The sequence below is a fragment of the Alligator mississippiensis genome, chromosome 9 (genome assembly GCF_030867095.1).
Source record: "Alligator mississippiensis isolate rAllMis1 chromosome 9, rAllMis1, whole genome shotgun sequence".
In the NCBI taxonomy this organism is placed as follows: domain Eukaryota; kingdom Metazoa; phylum Chordata; order Crocodylia; family Alligatoridae; genus Alligator; species Alligator mississippiensis.
This window is the reverse complement of record NC_081832.1, coordinates 52,182,017-52,201,213: the sequence shown is the minus strand read 5'-3', so window position 1 is coordinate 52,201,213 and position 19,197 is coordinate 52,182,017. Positions and strand designations below refer to the sequence as shown.

Below are 19,197 nucleotides of genomic sequence, written 5' to 3'. Positions count from 1 at the left end.
CTACACTGGAATTTATTGATTGTTTTGTGAGTAGTACAGAAGACAACATAAGTATGTTAAGATTGCATATTTTAGTTGGCAAGTGTGAACTTTGTCATCTACATTAGGAGGTTTTGAAAGGGGCATTAAATGTGTCTCAGTGATTTCTGCTTGCCTTATACTTCCATGATTTCATCTTGACTGTGAAAATCTTTGTTGGTCCCTAATGTTGTTTTAATGTACTAGAACAGAGGTTGGTAACTTTTGACCCATGGGCTGGATCTGGCCCATGGAGGTGGAGCTTGTGTGGATTTGGTGGTGGGCTCTATTCCCATACTGAGCTGCACAGCTTTGCTCTGTGCTACAGCTAGGCAGCTGAGTGGTGGGGAGTTTTCCTCTGCTGTGCCACAGCTGGGAGGTGGGGAAAAGTAGAAGCGCTAGCTGGGTCCTAGCTTGGGGCCATTCTACCCTGTCACTCTAAAACCTTGCTGTCACCTCTACTAACATTCCTTTTATTATAGTTGAATTAACTCAGTTGGATTTAATTGCTTTGTCTCTTGATGATCTCCCTTTATGACCAACTGACATGATGCAACCACTTTCTTATAAAAGCACTGGAAATAAACAAACATGTTTCGCCAGTGTATTAGACAATAATTCACTTCTGAGAGAGCTTGAAAACTAACAGAAATGACATGGGTAAGAAAGATGATCTTCTTGTGCATCCAGGAAAGGACATATGAATTTCAGATGTAAGGTGCTGACATTTTATTCCTTTTTCCAAGCAGCTCTCTGCTCATTCTTAATCCCTTTGTTTAGAAATGGACAGCAATATGTATCATAGTTGTATGGTAAATGTTTAGGAGGGGGAATCTAGAAGGAAGAGGAAAGACTAGAAACGTAGTTGTAGTCTGGGAGTAGGAAATCTTGCTTTCAAGCTGCTCAGTTCCTCATGGAAAGGGTATTTGATAGGAAAATGAACCAAAAAAAAATGTTTCTCTTCCCTGCTTACTTATTTCCAGGAAAAAAGCTTTACAAACTCTGTTATAGAAGGTCATATTAGTCATCACTATTTATATGAAAGAACTCTTGGAAGCTTTTTGATGCATCTTTCTACTGAGGACACATTAATATATTTTGGGAGATTTTACATCAGTCAGTTTTAAAACTCTGCTAAAAGAGTTATTTTATCTGATGACTTCGAGGAGAACTAAAAACTTAAGTTTAAAAGTTTAGTTCAGATAAGTAGACTTAATAGGTATCTTAGAATTCTGACAAATCCATCTCGAGGAAACTTTATAGAAACCCAGTGCCTTCAGTCTCCAAATATATATAACTTAAATTAACATATCCTGCGACAAAATTAGTTCGTTTTGTTTTGCCTTAAGAGAACTAGCATTTTCTTTTTCCTGTGACGAGCTATTTAACAGAATTTGCAGATTTGTTGAAATCTGACATGGCTGCGCCACAAGCACTTCTGCTATGATCTTGAACTTGCAAGCTCTGGGCTGTCAACCATGCACCTTATAGCCTGCACCACTTAACCTTGTGGAGAATAGACTGTTCCTAGAGCTAATATCATAATTGGGACTGCAAATGTATGTGCTGACAAAACAGTTTCATTCAACTACAAATCAGTTCCCTTCATATTTACCCAGTGATCCTGTGATACAAAATGAGTTGGTAAATTCCAGAAAATATGGAATGGTATCTTGTTTTCTGCATAAATGAGATTTTGGGGCCTGCTCAGACTTGGGCTGATTTTAGCCAGAGTTGTATTTTCCCCTTTCTGTCATTTTTCAGGTTGTTATATCCTACATCTTCCAGATGTTTGGGACGAGCCTCTTACGGTAGAGATTTAGTGTAAGTGGTCCTGTAGTTTTGCTTGCAGTAGTAGAAAGTAAGACTCAAATTCAATTTTGGGTAGGATTTAATGTTAAATATTAAGGTTGTGTTTATTAAATGTGGTTCTTGAGTATTTAGCACAACCATAGAAAGACATGAACTTTATAGAAGTTGGGTCCACTGACTTATATCTGGTAATCTTTCTGATCTGTGCAGAAACATGTAACAAACTATGGAAAAAGTTTGAACTTATTTACTGAGTGGTGGTAGGAACAACAGTTTCTGTGGTTGTGCAGACTGTCAAGGGACAGCGTTTTTTTTTCAAATTGGCACCTTTACCTAGAACTAGCTGGAGGAGCCAATTAGCAGACAACTTCTTTGGTACTTAGGATGTATCTCTGTCTGCACAATAAGTCCAGCTGATTGCACCTGTGTCAGTGCTCCAGGTAGCCTAGTCAGAATATGAGCATCCTCACAGCAAAGTTCAGCCTGTGTTAACTTCTCTATTTTGGCATTTGCCATTTCTCAACGCGGGGGGAGGGGGGGGGTATTATGTTTTTGTAATGAAACGTGAGGATCTTTTTCCAGTGACTTGGGTCAATAGTGACAAAACTTGTCAGTCCCCTGGGAAGCTATAGGAAGATCTTTTGGAGCCCAAGGGGAGCCCAAAATACTCCTGGTAGAAAAACAGCCCAAGAGTTGTACCATACAGATGGGCATAGAGAGCTGCTCTTGGCCAACTCTGTCTTGTAGGGGAGCCCATTAATTGACAGCCTGTCCTCTCCCCTGCCTGGGAAGGGGCCAGGCTGTCAAGTGTCAGTTGGCAGCTGCAGAAAAGCAGCACCAGCTGTAGACAGCTGGGCTTGGTTCCCACCCCAAGAAAATGCCCCCCCACACACACACACACAGTTCATCCCACCCCAATCAGCTGATTCTCAGAAGAGGGCATTCCCCCATGGTGAGTACCCTTCCAGTTCTTCCCTGGCAGGATAATAGCCCCTGCTTTTTGCACTTCTCCAGGCTGACCCAGTGGAGTGCAGGGAAGTGGCTGCAGCAAAAACCTCAGCGATCCTTGTTGCAGAGGCATGCAGCCTGCCTCACCCCATGCAGCTTTGGGCTGTCCTGGGACAAACCGTAGCAGCTGCCCATCGCATCTTCTCCAAGCTGGTGACCCCAGTCTCCAGAAGGCATGAGAGCCCTTTCCCCAGTGCCGAGCCCTTTCCCCAGCGCCATTCCGTCTGGTCCCCAGGAGGAGTTAAACCAGAGGAAAGTGTGCTGGTGCCCAGTCTCCTGGGGGAAGTGCTCTTGGGATTGATTTAACCCTGGTTGTTCCCTAGTTAATTTTTCTCCTGGATTGGCTGTTTTTGCTTTAGAAGAAATAGCTTGAATGTTGGCATGCTTTTTTTTTCAAAAGGGGGACTGTGATTCTCTGGGTAGGCTATGTACAGACATTTGGTTTCTATGTGATGAACTTACACACCTAACAAATATATAAAGAGATTACTTGATATACCTTCCTAACAAGGATACCATGGAGATTAATTAATGTTTATAAATGCTTTGTGGATGAAGTGCTGAGTTGATATTTCAGTACTAGTACTGCTGGCAGTGAACCTACCTATTTCTCATCAAAGGTCTGTTCATTGCATTAGAAGAATTTGCTCAGAGGAGAAAAGATTTTCTTGATTAAAATAAATGATATAAAGTATAGTGCATGTTCTTCCTATACAGACATGCAGCTACAATATGATAAATATTTTGAGCCTGAATCTACTGAAGTGGAAATATCTCTTGCCTCTACTAGGTTAATACCTGGTTTAATTCTTCTCTCAAAATATAAGGAGTGGTGAAGAGTTGGCCATTTGCTTTATACTATGCCTCCAACCTTGGCATATGAAACATTGTTCTTTGGAGCTACAGACAGCAGGGGTCACTTAAGGCAGCTGCAGGACTTGCCTAAGAAGTTATGTTAAAGACCAGATAATTTTTATTGGGGTATTTGGGTTTTTTCTTAGTAACTCCACCAAGAACAACTTGGACTGATTGAAGGAGCCATCTCTAGAACAACATTGTCCTTTTTATTCTAGGTTTGAATGCTACCTGAACTGCCCCTTTCATAATTACTGAAGGACTGAATGTTTGGGAGGTTAGATATTAATTGAGCTCCCCAGCTGTTTTCAGTAACTTTGAGACCCTCTCAAATGAAGGAAAAAATAAGCTTTTTACTACGTTCATTGAAGAAAATGGTAGACTTGCACTAGCTGAAGCAGAGAGGTATAGCATAAACTTCTGTGAACCTGCGCTTACTTCATCAGAGCAATAATTTTGCTTTAGTTAGTCTATAAAGTGCAAAACTACTGTGCCTTTTGCCTGATTTAAGACTAACACAGGTAACTACCTCTGTGCTAATTGAAGAAAATACATTTCTATATTGTAACCATACTAATTTGTCCCAGGCTGCTTCTTTTAAGGGTCCCAGGTTTCTTTTAACTTTTTTGTATGGCCTTTGGCTAGAGAAGTAGTTTTCAACCCTGTCAGACTCGAGGCAACCTTCCATAACTTTTGTGAATTAAGCAGCACTTCATTTTAAAAAATCATTTATTACAGTGCTTACCTCCTTGAAAGAAGAGTCAGGTAGTGAGGGTGGAGGAGTGGCCAGGCAGATTGCGCCTGTGCCTGTGCTTATCTACTTGTCTCCTCATGCCTGGATACCTCCAGGCATGAGGAGCACTATATTTGATAGTGCTCTTGTAAACACTGCCCCCCCCAATAAACCAGCCCTCCTTCCTGCCCACCCAGAAATGCCTTACCGCCCCCCCTCCAAAAAAAAAAAAAAAAAAAAAAAAAATCTTCTTCTATAGGACAGCAAGTCTGTGATTTTCTTAAATTACATTAAGTTTTACCACTGTTTCTAAGATCAGGGACATGTTTTGCACCTGCATCTTATGTCATTAAATTGTAAAATCGTCTAACAATCTTATGTTAACAATAGTATTCGAAGGATAAGGGCCATACTTAATTTGAAGAGATGCTGCTGTTTTTTTAATTACTATTAATTAAGAATGTTGCAATGCTTGTTAGTCAGGTTTTTCACCATTCAGATCTGAACTTTGTTCATATTACTGCCACCTATTTTCCTCTAACATCTGATATGATACTGGCTTTCACAGCCTTTAACTTGCTTCTTAATACTTTGTGATGCTTTTGGATGGGAAAAATCATATAACTCCTCTACTCAGCCAGTGTTTGTGATCCATCAAGGTTTGTTCCTTCAAGTGCCAGTTATCTCTTCCTTGAATATTTTCACAGCAGCAGCTTTTAGTGCCATCTTTTATTATTTTATTACTCTGAATTTATACCCACACAGAAGAGACCAGATTATTTCCAGAGAACTGAGTGTTAATAGGAATAAGTTTTTGTACAGTTTAAGTGAAAAGTTCTTGAAATAGGCCAGAGTTGACCTACTTTTGTTATCCATATGCCTTATATAAAGGTATTCGGAGCCATATTTGTGTTGACTGAGATTGATGAGACTTCTCAGAGTGCAGAACTACTTGTAAGAATTTCCATGCAGAATCTCACTTGGATCACTCTTGTCCAGTATCCCATTTCTGATAGTGGTTACCACCTAGAATAACTCAGAGGAAGATGAAAGGCCCTAAAATGTGGCAGTTTGCTCCACATTAGGTCTCATCCTGATCTTTAATGCCACCAATAGACTTGGTGTGGTACGTAATATCCCTTCTAAGAAGTTTTTTATATTAATAATGATAGATATATTTTGATACCTGAATCCACGTACATGTCCTTTTTTGAATCTTAAGGTCTTGTTCTCAGATTTCTGTGGCAATTCATTACACTGAATAAAAATATTTCCTGTTGTTGGTTGTCAGTTTTTCACCTTTAAATAAGTACCACCTTGTTCTTGTACCATAAGATACAAGAGCTAGTGTTCTTCCTGCCTTCTCTGTGCTATTCATTGCTATTCATTTTTTTCCTTTTCTCAGTTTTATGATTTATCTCCTTTCAGAATGAATAGCCCCAGTTTCCTTGATCACTCTTCATATAAGAATCTTGTCTAGATCTTTAAACGTTCTTGATGCCCCTGTTTGAACATTTTCAAGTTCAGCAATATCCTCTTTGAGTTGGGCAACTGCACACAGAAGCCCAGACAAGGCACATCATTAATTTTGATATCAAAGGTAATTGTATGCAAGTTGAGATGATATGTGTCACTGAGCATCTCACCTTTTTTGCAGCTTGTCCCTCTGTTTGATATGAGCGCAACTGGACATTGAGCAGAGGTCTGTCTTGGATGACAAAATAATTTTGAACCTTGTAAATGATAGACAGTTTAACTTTGCTCCCTTTGGTGTGTGTTGCCTTAAATTTGAATGTAAATTAATGGAAAATGTCATTGTGGACCCTGTTCATATAAGCAAGGCCCTGCTGAAATTCTGCACAGTCCTAATCTACCTAAATAACTTTTGCCATCTGCATATTTCAGTCTATTTGGTCCTTTAATCCATTATTAAATATTTCAAACAACATGGGGTCTATTTTAAGCCTTGTCGTATTCTCTGTTATATATTTTGCCTTCATGAAAAATAGTTCTGTAGCCCTACCGTTGGTTTTCTGTCTCCTAGCTAGTGTTTGGTCCATGATGACACTTGTCTCTCACCCCATGACTATTTAGCCTCTTAAGTAACATCTCTTGTGTGATATAGTCAAAGATCTGTTGGATACTTTTAATAGATTCTCCTTCATCTACTGCTTAAATGACCCACTCGAGGACTAAGGACCAGATATTAAGCAGTCTTACACATCTTTAAGTTCTGTTCATTTATTTGCCCTGTTTGTTCAGCACTGTGTATGCCTTTGTGGATGATGATTTTCTGATGTCATGACCCTGCTATCTCTTACAATTTTACTTCTAATTTCAGTGTTTTTTCTTTTAGCTGTTTTTGGTACTTTGTGCTTCAATGTGGAGCCTAATGTGACTGGTCACTATTTAAGGGCCTACATAGTCACTTCTTAAGCACCCATGTCTTAAGACTAAGTCTTATTCTTCTGTTTTTGTGATGTTCTGGACTAAAGGTAACCAACCTGTGGCATTTGTGCCACAAGCAGCATAGGTAGCCTGTGTGCTGTGCACAGCTAATTAGGGAGGGAGCATAATGGCAGATAGCAGAGGGAGAAGAAAGCAGAGTAACAGATCAGAAAGGGGATCAGTGTGGCAGTCAAGTCGGGTGGGGTTTAATTTGTTACATCTGCTAGAAAGTTGGCCTCTGCTGCTCTAAAACTAGCTGTTTTAATAAGAGAAGTCAATTTAGATAAACTTTCTCTAAACTAAAGGTACATTAAGGCATAGACTGGCTCATGGTAGTTGATACCCATCATTTTGATAGAAAGAAAGTTAGCCATGTTAGTCTGAAATCAGGCAGAAGGCAATGCAGAGTTGTACTTCATGGACTAACTTAAAGCAGAGATACATAAAGTTTCATAAACAATGGCTTACATTATCAGGTTATAGCATCTGAAGCGTATGCGTCTCTGATTTAGTTAGTCTATAAGGTTCAAATATACCTTGCCTCCTGCCATCATTTTGGTGGATATTGCCTCCTCTCTCTCAGCACTAAACTCAGAGGCTGACAGTAAACATTGTAATCTTTATTTTCTTGTATATTCAACTGCGTGATCCTCTCTGCTAAGAATGTTTTTTTTGTTAGATTTTGGAATCATTCAGGAGCAGCATTATTCTCTCAGTACTTTAACCTAGTTTCTTTTTCTCATGTACAGTCTGTAATCAGGTTCTCCATATCCTCCTGTTATCATTCCAAGTTTCTTAAATGCCTGCTTTATCAAGGCCTCCATTCATTGCAAGGCTTTCTAATTCATTTGTCTTTGCTTTGAAACTACTTGGATATGAATATGGATTGTTGAGTTCTGCTCATGTCTGGGTTTTAGCTTACTAAAATTAAAATACTCCCCAGTGGAAGCCAGTGGCTGCTGCGGCCCAGCCTTGCAGCCTGCTGGGGAGGGGAAGCTACTGGCACGAAGGGGAGCAGCCAAGATGGTGGCCAAGTCTTGCTCCTTCTACTGCTGGTTTGGCTGAAAGGACTGCCTTTGGACAGAGGAGTGGGGCCATACAAATCAGTGGCAAGGGATGGGACCACATGAAAGGCAGCCCTCTTGGCCAATCAGTGGAGGGGGGGGGTGGGACTGCCACAATAAGCCCACGAAAATGGTGGCTGACGCTGCAGTCAGGCCACAAAGTCGCCTGTCTGCTGCTTCAATTTGGGTAGGTCTCTAATTACAGTCTTTCCTACTTGCCTATAGTTCACCTCTTCTAGAGTCACTTGTTTTCATGTAACTGGATGAGCACAGAGTATTCAAGATTTCTACAGGCAGCTCCAGACCTGTTAATTCTGCATGCACAACTGTTTTGACTCCTGATCAAATCCCTTGTTTCAGCAGAAGCAGCAGAGTTTGTCTTCTCCACTGTAATTCCACTGGACTGACCGCTCTGATATGAGGAGTTCATCACTATCTAAGCTGAATGTCGTGTGGGAGGCAAGAATGTTCCTCCATTCCTCCTTTGTGTTATTCCATCAGGAGGTTGGCTTTGTCAGCTTGGAGGTTAGACATTTTGTTCTGAGATGAGCCTGTTTTACAATATCCCCTATATATCATCTCTCACAGTTGATCTCTTTCTCCTGTGCAAGTGTGGTCTTAACATATTGTACCAGAGCTGTTTGCATCAGGTCCACATATGTGCAGGTTGGTCATAAGGCAAGTAGTTGTGCATTGTGTACTCCGTTCAGTTAACCGGCTAGTACACAGCCTGGTTACTCTGCTGTTGATATACGTGCGGTTAGAAGTTAACTCTGAAATAGATAGAGATGGAGTGCACGTTTTCTTGCGATCTGTTGGTTACGTAGAGAAAAAGTCTTATTGTAGAAGTTTTTGTTTCTTGGTCTGCCAGTCTATGAATTGTTAAATGTAGAACCTATTTTCCCTCCGTGCCTAAGCTCCACCCAGTACCTGCTCGCTCCACCTGTGTCCTCTCCCACTCAGTCAAGAACTTGCAAGCAGTCTAATCCTGAGAAATGCCTATTCACCTGCCCATTCAAGCATACTTTCATATATCCATAATTTATTTTCCACTCATCCCTTCAGCAAATGAATGCACACAGTTTCCATTAGTGATATGCTCCTGGTGTCCCACTTCTGGGCTAAATACAGTCAGTCAAAAACCCCGAGACTGAATTGATTCAATCTTTGCAGGTTTCTGTAAACTGCCTAGATTGAACTGATTAGAAAGTGAACTGATGCTCACTTTTTCAAACTTGATAGGCAGCCAGACTCCTGCAGTGGCCCATATGAGGAGCTGGGGAACACTGGAGCATGCCTCCAAGCCTGCTGGCCACTGCAGAGAGCCAGGAGACATCGATTCCCTCAGCCATGACACCTCTTCAGCCTCCCGGGTCTCCCTGGTGCCAGGGAAGGAGGAAGAGGAAAGCCCCTAATGAGGCATTTCCCCATGCCTGGAGCTGGTTCCCCTAGCCATGCCCCCTCCTCAGTCCAGGCCAGCTGCGGGTGTGGGGGAGAACGCCCCCTCAACCCTGCACCAGACCCCCAGCTGGGGTCTCCCCAGTGCAAGAGTAAGGGGGGGAAGGGAGAAGCCCCAAGTGGAGCATTTCTCCCTCTCTCCCCACCACACCCTGCACCCCTAGAGCCAGAGCCAGGCCAATCACCCAGCCATGTCCCCCCCTGGGCCAGCTGGCCAGCTGAGGAGGAATGGAGGGGGTGGGGAATGCCTCCCTTCCTGGCTCCAGTCCCCTAGCCTGGCTGTGCTGAGTGCGGGGTGGGGGAGAAGCTTGCAGTGGAGGCTGCTTTTCCCTCCTCCACTCCCTCCTCAGCTGGCCTGCCCGGTGATCTCCCTAGCTCCCGGCTTGGGCAGGGAGAGTAAAAACCCCACTGTGGGCTTCTCCACAGCTGGGAGCTGGGGTGATCACCTGCCCATGCCTCCTCCCAGGCTGCCAGTCCAGCTGAGGAGGAGAGTGTATGCTGGAGAGGGGGCACCTGGCTCTGGACCCCCCAGCTAGGCTGTGCCCAGCATAGAGGGAAGCCAGCAGTGGGGGCCATTTCACCTCCTAGTTTGTCCTCAGCTAGCTGGGTGACCGCCTGAGCTGCCATCTGTGGGGAAGCTTGTAGTGGGGGCTTTATTCCCCCTGCCCGAAACAGGAGCCAGGGAAATCATCTGGCCATGTCGTCTTCCTGGTTGACAGGCCAGCTGAGGAGGGAGTTGGGGGTGAGGGGGGGAGCAGCATGTGGGAAGGTCCACAGTGGAGGTTTTACTTCCTCCCCAGCTGGGAGCCAGGCCAATTCCCCTGCGGGGGTGGTGGCAGGGCCTGGGGAATCTGCAGAGCTCTGGGCTGCCTGGGAACTTACAGCTGGGGGTGGGGGGGGGGCTGCCCTTCTTTGCTGGATCAGAGAGCGCAGCCCGGGACCGCACAGGATCCTAGGATGCTGGAGGACTGAGTTAAGATGAATCAGGAGGGAATCTGGGACAGAAGTTCCATAAACCAGTTTGACCTATATCAGTTAAGTCTGATGCTACATTCAACCGGGTTTATCTTAAACCAGCTTTGGCCATTTTGAAAGTGGCGTATATGCACTGAACTTTTTTCTGTTACAGGTTTAAACCAGTTTCTGATCACTTAAACCAGTTTGTGTAATTCTGTCCCTAGCCTTGGAGTTCTTTAGATACTAGAAAAGATCTACGTTAAATCTCTCGTACCTGGTCCCTTGCACTGCTGGTTAGAAACGCGCTGCAGAAGCCGTATGGTAGCTCTAGCTACCAACTGACAATCCTTTTTTTCTAAATACAGTCACTGTGCTACTGATCCTTGAGGAACAGAAGGGAAGACTTTTATTGAGGATACAGTTAGAAAAGCACTTTTGCAATGGTTAGGGTTTCTTTAATTATTTCAATTCCCTTAATGGTATAAACTTGTTTAATTTACACCTGTAAACTTTTCAATGAAAATCTGTCTGTGGACACTTATTTCTGAATTACCCCATCTTAAGGCATTAATTTATAGGAAAGAGTGCCATATTGATAGTGAGAGCTCTTAATCAGAAGTAAGGATTCACAAACAAGCCAGACTTACAGTGAAATAGCTATATCAGGTTATTTCAGCTCCAGCATAGATGAAACCTCAAATATATCTTGGCTTTTCAGTGACATCCTTGGACTGTTTAAGAAGACTTGTATTTGAATTGGAAAAGGCATTTGAAAAAGCTATGGCTAGAAAAGAATTTTCGATGTGAATTAATGTCTTTGTGAATAGCATTGAATAACACTGCAACTTCTATTTCTGTCAATACAATGCACTTAAAACAATTTACGTTACTATTTCTGGTATTTGAGAACATTTTTGTTGCTTACAGGCATTTGGGGAGGTTTTGAAGAGGTTAAATCATGTTAAAAATGACCACCTGATCTAACTTAGTTCACTCTAGTGCAGACCTTACATGTTAAGCCAGGTACAGGCTTTTACTGGTATGTGATTGGAAACCAGTCTATACCTGTAACAGAACAGAATTTTGGCGCACACAGACTGGTTTAAAAGTGGTGGGAACTGGTCTAAGATTTTACCCCTCCTCCCCTCCCCTCCCCCCCCAAACAAAGGGAAATGTTTTCCATTCCCTACTGATCTGAACTACACTGCTTACAGAAAACCATGCAACTTAAATTGATTCTGCCTCAGGCTTTTTGAATGTCTGTACCTAGCCATAGATTCCTAGTTAAGTCGATCCAAGCGCAAACTGTACAAAAGTTTCAAGAAGAGTAGATTGATCTAAAAATGGCCGATCTGTTCTAAGTTAAATTTGCTTATGAGGTGGTCTAACTTAGGCTCAGCCATTATTAGACCAAGCTAACTGCCATGAACTTCTATACAGTTCCCAGCATAGCCCCAGGGCTGCAAAAGCCCAGCTGCTGGCCCCAGCCCTGGGGCTGTACTTTCTACCTAACTGTGCCCCTGGCACTGTGCTAGGGGGCACTGGCCCCTCATTCCATCCCCAGTTGGACAACCTGCCTCTTCCCAGCTCTCCAACCCTCCCCACCCTCCACCCCCATCCTGCAAGCTGTTCCTGGTGCCATTTTTAACAGTGTTCTCCAATGCTGGGAGCTGAGCAAGTAAGTCCCAGTGCCAGGTGGGCAGGTTGGATGAGGCATATGTTTGCCAGAGGGTGGGGGAGGTTGGTCTGGACGTAGGGAGGTCAGGCTAAAAAAATGCCCCTGGTCCTGGGTGGTGCGAGAGCTCCCCTGTCCCCACAGGCCCCCCCTAATCCTGCTAAACCCCCCCAGGCCCCACCAGATACTCTACAAACATTGCCTCCCCCTCATCACTCCTTTGGATTCTGCCTACTCCTATTCCCTCTCCCAGACCCTAACTGATCCCCCCCAGTTTTCTCCTCCTCCCCCACAGATACCACCTGCCCCCAGTACACCCACAGGCCCTCTTTTTGTTTTGTTTTTTATTATTATTCATATGCACACTCTAGTCTCCTCCTTGCCCCCATCCTGACTTACCTTTGATTGACTGGGCACTTTTAACTTGATCTAACCTTCTCTTAACCTCCTTGAATGTTGTACCTAGCCTTTAACGATTTACCATATCTAGTGTGTAAGTCTGATTCTAGAGGGTTTTTTAATGCCGGAATAATTAATGTACTTGTTGATGAGACAGAAAACCTTCCCTTTATACAGGGAGCATTTCTCCTTCTTGTAGTTGGATGCATTTTGCAATCTAATACCAGAAATCCACTTATCATGCCATACCTTCATTATCCCCTGCTTAGAAATTCTTTTCATTCAGTGCTCATTGCGTTATGAGCTGTCTCTTACATGAAGAGAAAAATGACCTTGCTCATTTGTCTTAAAGACCACTTTCTTTTTTTTTTTTTTTTAAAAAAGCATTCTTCAAATCCCTGTGAAAGCCCCCAAAATGGTTCTCTTAACTGCAGCATATGAATGCAAGAGTATTCTTGCATACAACATAAATTAATGTTTAAAATTAAGAACCTACTTAAGTTGCATTTTGAAGCAGGAAATTTTAAAGATCAAAGATTGTTTGTGCATAGCACATAGAAGGTAGTCAAGAAAGCCTATTCAGTGATATGGCTTAGGATGTAAGTTACAGTGATAAATACCACATGCACATTCATGTGTAATTAGTATAGCTTTTAAAAATCAAACATTTATCTACAGTTTCTGGTGCCTTAAAGGACTGTTTGTTTTGGGGTTTTTTTGTTGCTAATTTCTGTGCCTTAAAAAAGAGAGAGTTTGTCTTGGCACAAAGAAGAAGATAATTTTCTAAGAATGTCTAGTAACTCTTGAAAGAGCCATTTGAAGCGCAGTATTACAAATATACATAACCTTACTTATTAATATGATACAATAGCCATTCAGAGATCTCTAACACAGCATATTTCAAAATGTATATCTTGTAAAGTATGAGCATCTTTAAATCTGTTGTCTTCGAAAAAATCAACATTTGGACAAGGAAGAAGGGGAACAAGTGAGAACGGTGGGGGAGGAGGTGGCAGATTTTGAAAGCTGAAAGAAGTTGATGACTATCCATTCAGGAGCATAATTTAGATTGTTTTTGGGTAATTGTGGGTAAAACTGCCTTCTGGTTTGAAAAGCCAATATATGTCTCTTCTAGGCAGGGCTTAGGATTCAGGCAGAGGTGTCCCCCAGTGTTCTTCTATACAGCAACAAAAGGGCTCTACCAGCCATACATGTGACTACAGAAGCTGCAGTATGGGCAAGTCAGGAAATGGGTTATAATATTGAGTATCACTCAAATGAAATTGAAGCTCCAGCCCTTATGTATCAGACCACAGAATAGAACTATGAGATAGGAGGTGAACCTGCATAGGGGGGGCTGGCCCTACTGTAAAGGAATGTGCTGATTTTTGGACAGACAAAGCTCTAGCTGAGTCTCAGACTTTATTGAGATTGAATGAACATTTGTTGAAGTGTTTGGTCAGGTCATGCTCATATTTCTAATGGTATTTCCACCATTAACATACCTTTAAAATGAAATATGAACCTAGTAGTGCTAAAAATATTTTTACCTGCCTTCTCTGTGCCTTAGAGAGAGCATTTTACAGAAAAATAGCCCAATTCTTTTCATGTAACACGGAAATACTTGCTGTGACATGGTATTGGTCAAAAACCATTATTTGCTAAGACTAATGCTTTGAACACATCAGGCGGGATCCCTTTCTATATTTTATGCTTGTCTTTAGAAACATTGCATGCTAAACTATGAAAATTGGTTTAAAAAATAAGGGTTTATTCCCTTGTTTCTTCTTCAGATAAATCAAGCTGTTGTTCCTCTTGTAGTCTAATCTGCACTAATTTGCATTTCATGAACAGGCAATGCACATGTACAGTTTGAGCATTGTCCAAGGACATTAGTATCAATGACATTAGTATAACGCCATCAGTTTCCTAGGCATTGCAGATTGGCCTGAATGCAAGGTATGTGCCCTGGAAAGCTTACAGTCTAAATGGTTAGCATACAAATGGGATGAGAACCAACTAGAAGTGGTATGATTGGGATGTGGCACAAGGTTTTCTTGTTTTTTGGGGGAGGGGGTTGTTTGTTTTTGGTTTGGTTTTATTTAGTTGTGTGTGAGAAAAAACAGTCTTTAAAAAGATATATGCATAGTACTAATATATATAGTAATATACATATATCTTTTTAAAGAATTATTTTTCTTTTTCCTGGGAAACGTACAGGATTAAGCTGTGACTGTGTTTTATAAATGTGCAGTGTGGGGAGGACATGATGAACTCTTCCTGTGTATAGCTAACCTATATAAAGCCAAACACAACTTCAGTCCTTACTGTCATGGTTACCAGCCTAGTTGCACCACTGCTGTTTCTCCATGCCACGATGAGGGTACCCCTCTCTGTTGTTGTTGGCGTTAAGCCTTTCTCTGTTCTGCAGTGAAATTCCATAGTTCACTCCCTCAGGCCAGGATCTAAATCGGGGGTGGGCAAAATGCGGCCCACGGGCTGGATGTGGCCCACCAGGTCATTCTCTCTGGCCCCTGGGGCCCACAAAAATTTAGAAAATTAATATTTATCTGCCCTGGGCTGCCTTCCACGTGGCCCTTGATGGCTTGCCAAAACTCAGTAAGTGGCCTACCACCCAAAATAATTGCCCGCCTCTGATCTAAAGCCCCTGGAAAAAATCTGTGATTAATTCAGCAGGCCCAGAAACTAATAGTTAATTTTGCCATAAGGTCCTTAGTGCTTTAAAATAATAGAACCCACTCACATTCTCCTATCATACTTAACCTCTATTCAGACCTCAGGAGGGTCTGACTTTTCCATTTCTATGTTGGAAAGACCTATGTGCACTGCTTTCAGAACACTTTTGCTTGCATGTGCATAGAATCATGGAAAGAAGGACCAGAAGGGACCTGTATCATCAAGTTCGATCCCCTGCCATGGGCAAGAGGTAGTTGGGCTCAAATGAGCTCAACAAGGTATTTGTCCAACCTCTCTTAAAGACCACCAGAGATAGCAACTGCACCACCTCTGCTGGAAGTGTATTCTGGATTCTAGTTACCCGTATGGAAAAGAAGTTTTTCCTTACGTCCAGCAAAACTTTTCCCATTAGCTTGTGTCTGTTGGTCCGTGTCCTCCTGGGTGGGGGGGTTTTCTGAAAAGTTGCTCTCCTAGATGTTGGTGTTCTCCCTTGACATATTTGTAGGTGGTTATCAAGTCATTTCTCAGCCTTCTTTTACTCAGGCTGAACAAACCCAGATCCCGAAGTCTTTCTTCATAGGGCCTGTCCCCTAGGCCCTTAATCATCTGGGTGGCCCTTCTCTGCACCCTTTCGAGCTTGTCCACATCCTTCTTGAAGTGCAGTGCCTAGAACTGGACACAGTACTCCATCTGTGGCCTTAACAACGCTGAATAGAGGGGGAGGAGCACCTCTCTGGATCTGTTGGTGACACGTCTGCTGATGCATGCCAGAGTTCTGTTTGCTCTGTTGGTGACTTCATCACACTGGTGGCTCATATTCATCTAGTCAGTTGACACACCTAGGTCCCTTTTGGGTGCAGTGCCAGCCAGTGGACCACCACCCATTGTATAGACATGGTGAGGGTTCACCCAGATGAAGGCCCTGGCATTTGTCCCTATTGAACCTCATATGGTTTTGTTTAGCCTGTAGGACCAGCCTGTCCATCTCTTCGTGAATCCTTGACCTGTCCTCTGATGTGCTCACTTGTCCCCACAGCTTGGTATCATCCGCAACCTTAATCACTGCACTTTTCACTCCCTCATCCAGGTCATTAATAAAATGTTAAAGAGCATGGGCCCGAGCACTGACACCTGGGGTGCACCACTGGAGACAGCCTTCCAGGATGAGGCCACCCCCGTCAATTACGACTTTTTGGGATTGGCCACTGAGCCAATTCCCAACCCACGTCACTGTAGCCTGGTCTAGGCCAATATTCTCCAACTTAACTGAGAGGATTTCATGGGAAACAGTATCAAAGGCCTTGGTGAACTCTAGGTAGATGACGTCCACCTCCTGTCCCATGTCCAGGTGGTTAGTTAACTGGTCATAAAAGGACACCAGGTTTGTTATGCATGACCTCTCATCTACAAAGCCATGCTGGTTGCTTCTCAGTACCACACCAGATGTGAGCTTGTGATTGATGGCCTCCTTGACAATTTTTTCAAAGATCTTCCCCAGGATCGAAGTCAGACTGACCGGTCTATAGTTGGCAGGGTCATCTCTCTTTCCCTTCCTAAAGATGGGAACCCCATTCATCTTTTTCCAACCATTAGGGACATCTCCTGAGTTCCACATCTAATTGAACAGCCCCACCAGAGACACTACTATGAGCTCTGCCAGCTCTTTCACTGCTTTGGGTGAATGTCCAAATGATGTAAGAGTGTCTTCACCTGTTCTGGATTGATTTTATGAGGACTGATGTCATTGCCATATTCCCTGTGCCCCTGGTTTGGTGATCAGTTCTTGTCTGGTTTCAGGAAAACTGATGTGAAGTAATTATTAAGGAGCTCAGCCTTTTCATAGGAGTCAACTGTGGGCTTCCCCTTCTTGTTGAGTAGGGGTGCCACAATGTAGCTTGTTTTTTGTTTTTTTCTTGTTCCCTATGTACCTATAGAAGGATTTTTTTTGCTATCTTTAATATCAGTCGCCAGCTTGATTTCCATGGATGCCTTGGCTTTCCTTGTCTCATGTCTGCAGACCCTGGCCGCATGAGCATACTCTTCTCTGGATCCCAATCCATTTTTCCATTGCAAGTCCGCTTCTTTTTTCTTTTTCAGAAATTCCCTAATGTCTCTGTTAAGCCAGGCAGGTCTCTTGGCCCCTCTTGCCTTTTTTTGATCGCATGGGGATGGCTTCTTTTTGAGCAGTTAGAATAGCCTCCTTGAAGAAGTGTCATCCTTCATGAGCTCCCAAATTATCCAGTTACTTGTTGCGAGGGGCCTTTCCAACTAGACTCCAGAGTTTACCAAAGTCTGCCCGTCTGAAGTCTAGGACTTTTGTTCTGTTGGTGGAATTCCCAGCCTTTCAGTGGATGGTGAATCTGATCAGATCATGATCGCTGTCACCCAGAGAGCATGTCTGGGCAGCCTATCAGGTTTTCTCAGCTTGCTGTAATTCCTGTCTTTCCCAAGATCTGAGAACTCTGGGATCTCCTTTGATTTGCCAGCTTAGCTTTAGGAAGAATGAAAACACTCTAGGCTGGGTGAAGCCAGCCGGCCAGATAACTTTTCCCTAAGTTGATGGCACAGTCATGGTTGTTCTAGTTCCTTTGAGACTGGACACCTGAGAATCTTCTCTGTGTCATTATTTAACCTTCCCTGATCAATGTTTTGACAACCCATTTACAGCCTCCTTTGACTTGAATGAATGTAGGCAGAACTACACAAGCAAGCCAGGATGGAAAACAGTACTATGTCATATAATATGCTACATGGCCTTGGCTCACCCACCCCACTCCCTGCAAGAGGCAGAACAACAGCAGCATGGGGTATTAGGTGGTGGCACTCCATCCCAGACCATTCTTGATGGGCAGTTGGCTTGCCCCCCCCCCTGCCCCCCACACACACATCCCCCCCCCAAGCTCATAGCAGATAGCTTCCTAGTTACTTTGTTAAGCTTGTGCTCTGGGGTTGCACTTTCTTGTTCCCTCAGGGGTATACAGTGCTCTAGAGGGTGAGGTGGTATAAGAAAGAGATGAAGTTATAGTTCAGCTTTTCTTTCTGCTCTGATCCATTTGAGCCTGGGATTGCACATAATGGAGATTATGCTGGGGAGTTTTGTGACACAAGATGGGTGCTTTAAAGTTTATTATTTTATTGTGATGCCTGTTGGCTGGTTGCCAGTGGGTTTCATAGCCAGCCTTGGGAAGTGAAGTTACATCAGCCTAGGTAGGTTGATGGCAAGTTGCAAAAGGGGTAAAAGGTAATACTTTCTGCTTGTGGAGAGACTTGAATTCTTTTTCCCTACTTAAATGGAAAGCTGAAAGAGAAGTGGTATAAGAAAGCCTCTGCTTTTTGGTCTTTAATTTAAATGGTCAGACCCATTACTTGTATGTATAGGGCCATTCTGGGATGTGGAGGATAGAGGCTAACTTGGAGTGAGTTTAAGACCCCAGTATTCTGAGTGCATTGGTGCCAGGATAGCCTCATGCTTGTGTCTTGCTTCAGAAGCCCATCTCCAACTTCCACCAGATTTTGAAATGGTAATAGAGTGGGACTCTAGCAGCATTTCCAAAGATGTTGATTCATGCCGGTGCTGGAGGGAGAGTCTTACGCTTCTAATTAGCACCAACGTTACATTAGTTGTTCCACTTTTAAAGCAGCAGCTTCTCTCTTCCTCCTACCCTGGCGTCAGAACCACTTCTGCTGTAGCAAAAATGGGACCTGTAATTCACCACCGTTAGTACATCACCACCAGTGATTTAAAGATGAAGTTTGGAGTGTAACAGGAGTTAGGGAATAAAGGAGAAGGCTGACCATGGTTGAATGACTCTCGTCTCAGCTCTAAAGAGCAGAGTGAACCATTAAACTTGTGGTCAGCGTGACATTCTGCTTAGTTGGACACTTATTTACTAACCAGCAGGAAATACAAAGAATGAAAGAGACGTTTGCACTTCTCCTGGGTGCAGGTATGCTGCTGTGCTTAATGCATAGGCATCATATAGATTCTTCATGGGCTTTAGGTTGGTTTAATTAACTGAAGCATGGTTACAGTCAAGAAAACTCTTAACGCTGCTTTGGCTGGATCCCAGGCC

General features: G+C 43.1%; 1 protein-coding gene across 2 annotated transcripts in view; it reads left to right on the top strand.

Annotated features, from left to right (window-relative positions):
* The window catches only part of WWC1 (WW and C2 domain containing 1), a 159,185-nt gene that overhangs the window by 19,499 nt on the left and 120,489 nt on the right, over window positions 1-19,197 (top strand). The window lies entirely within an intron of this gene.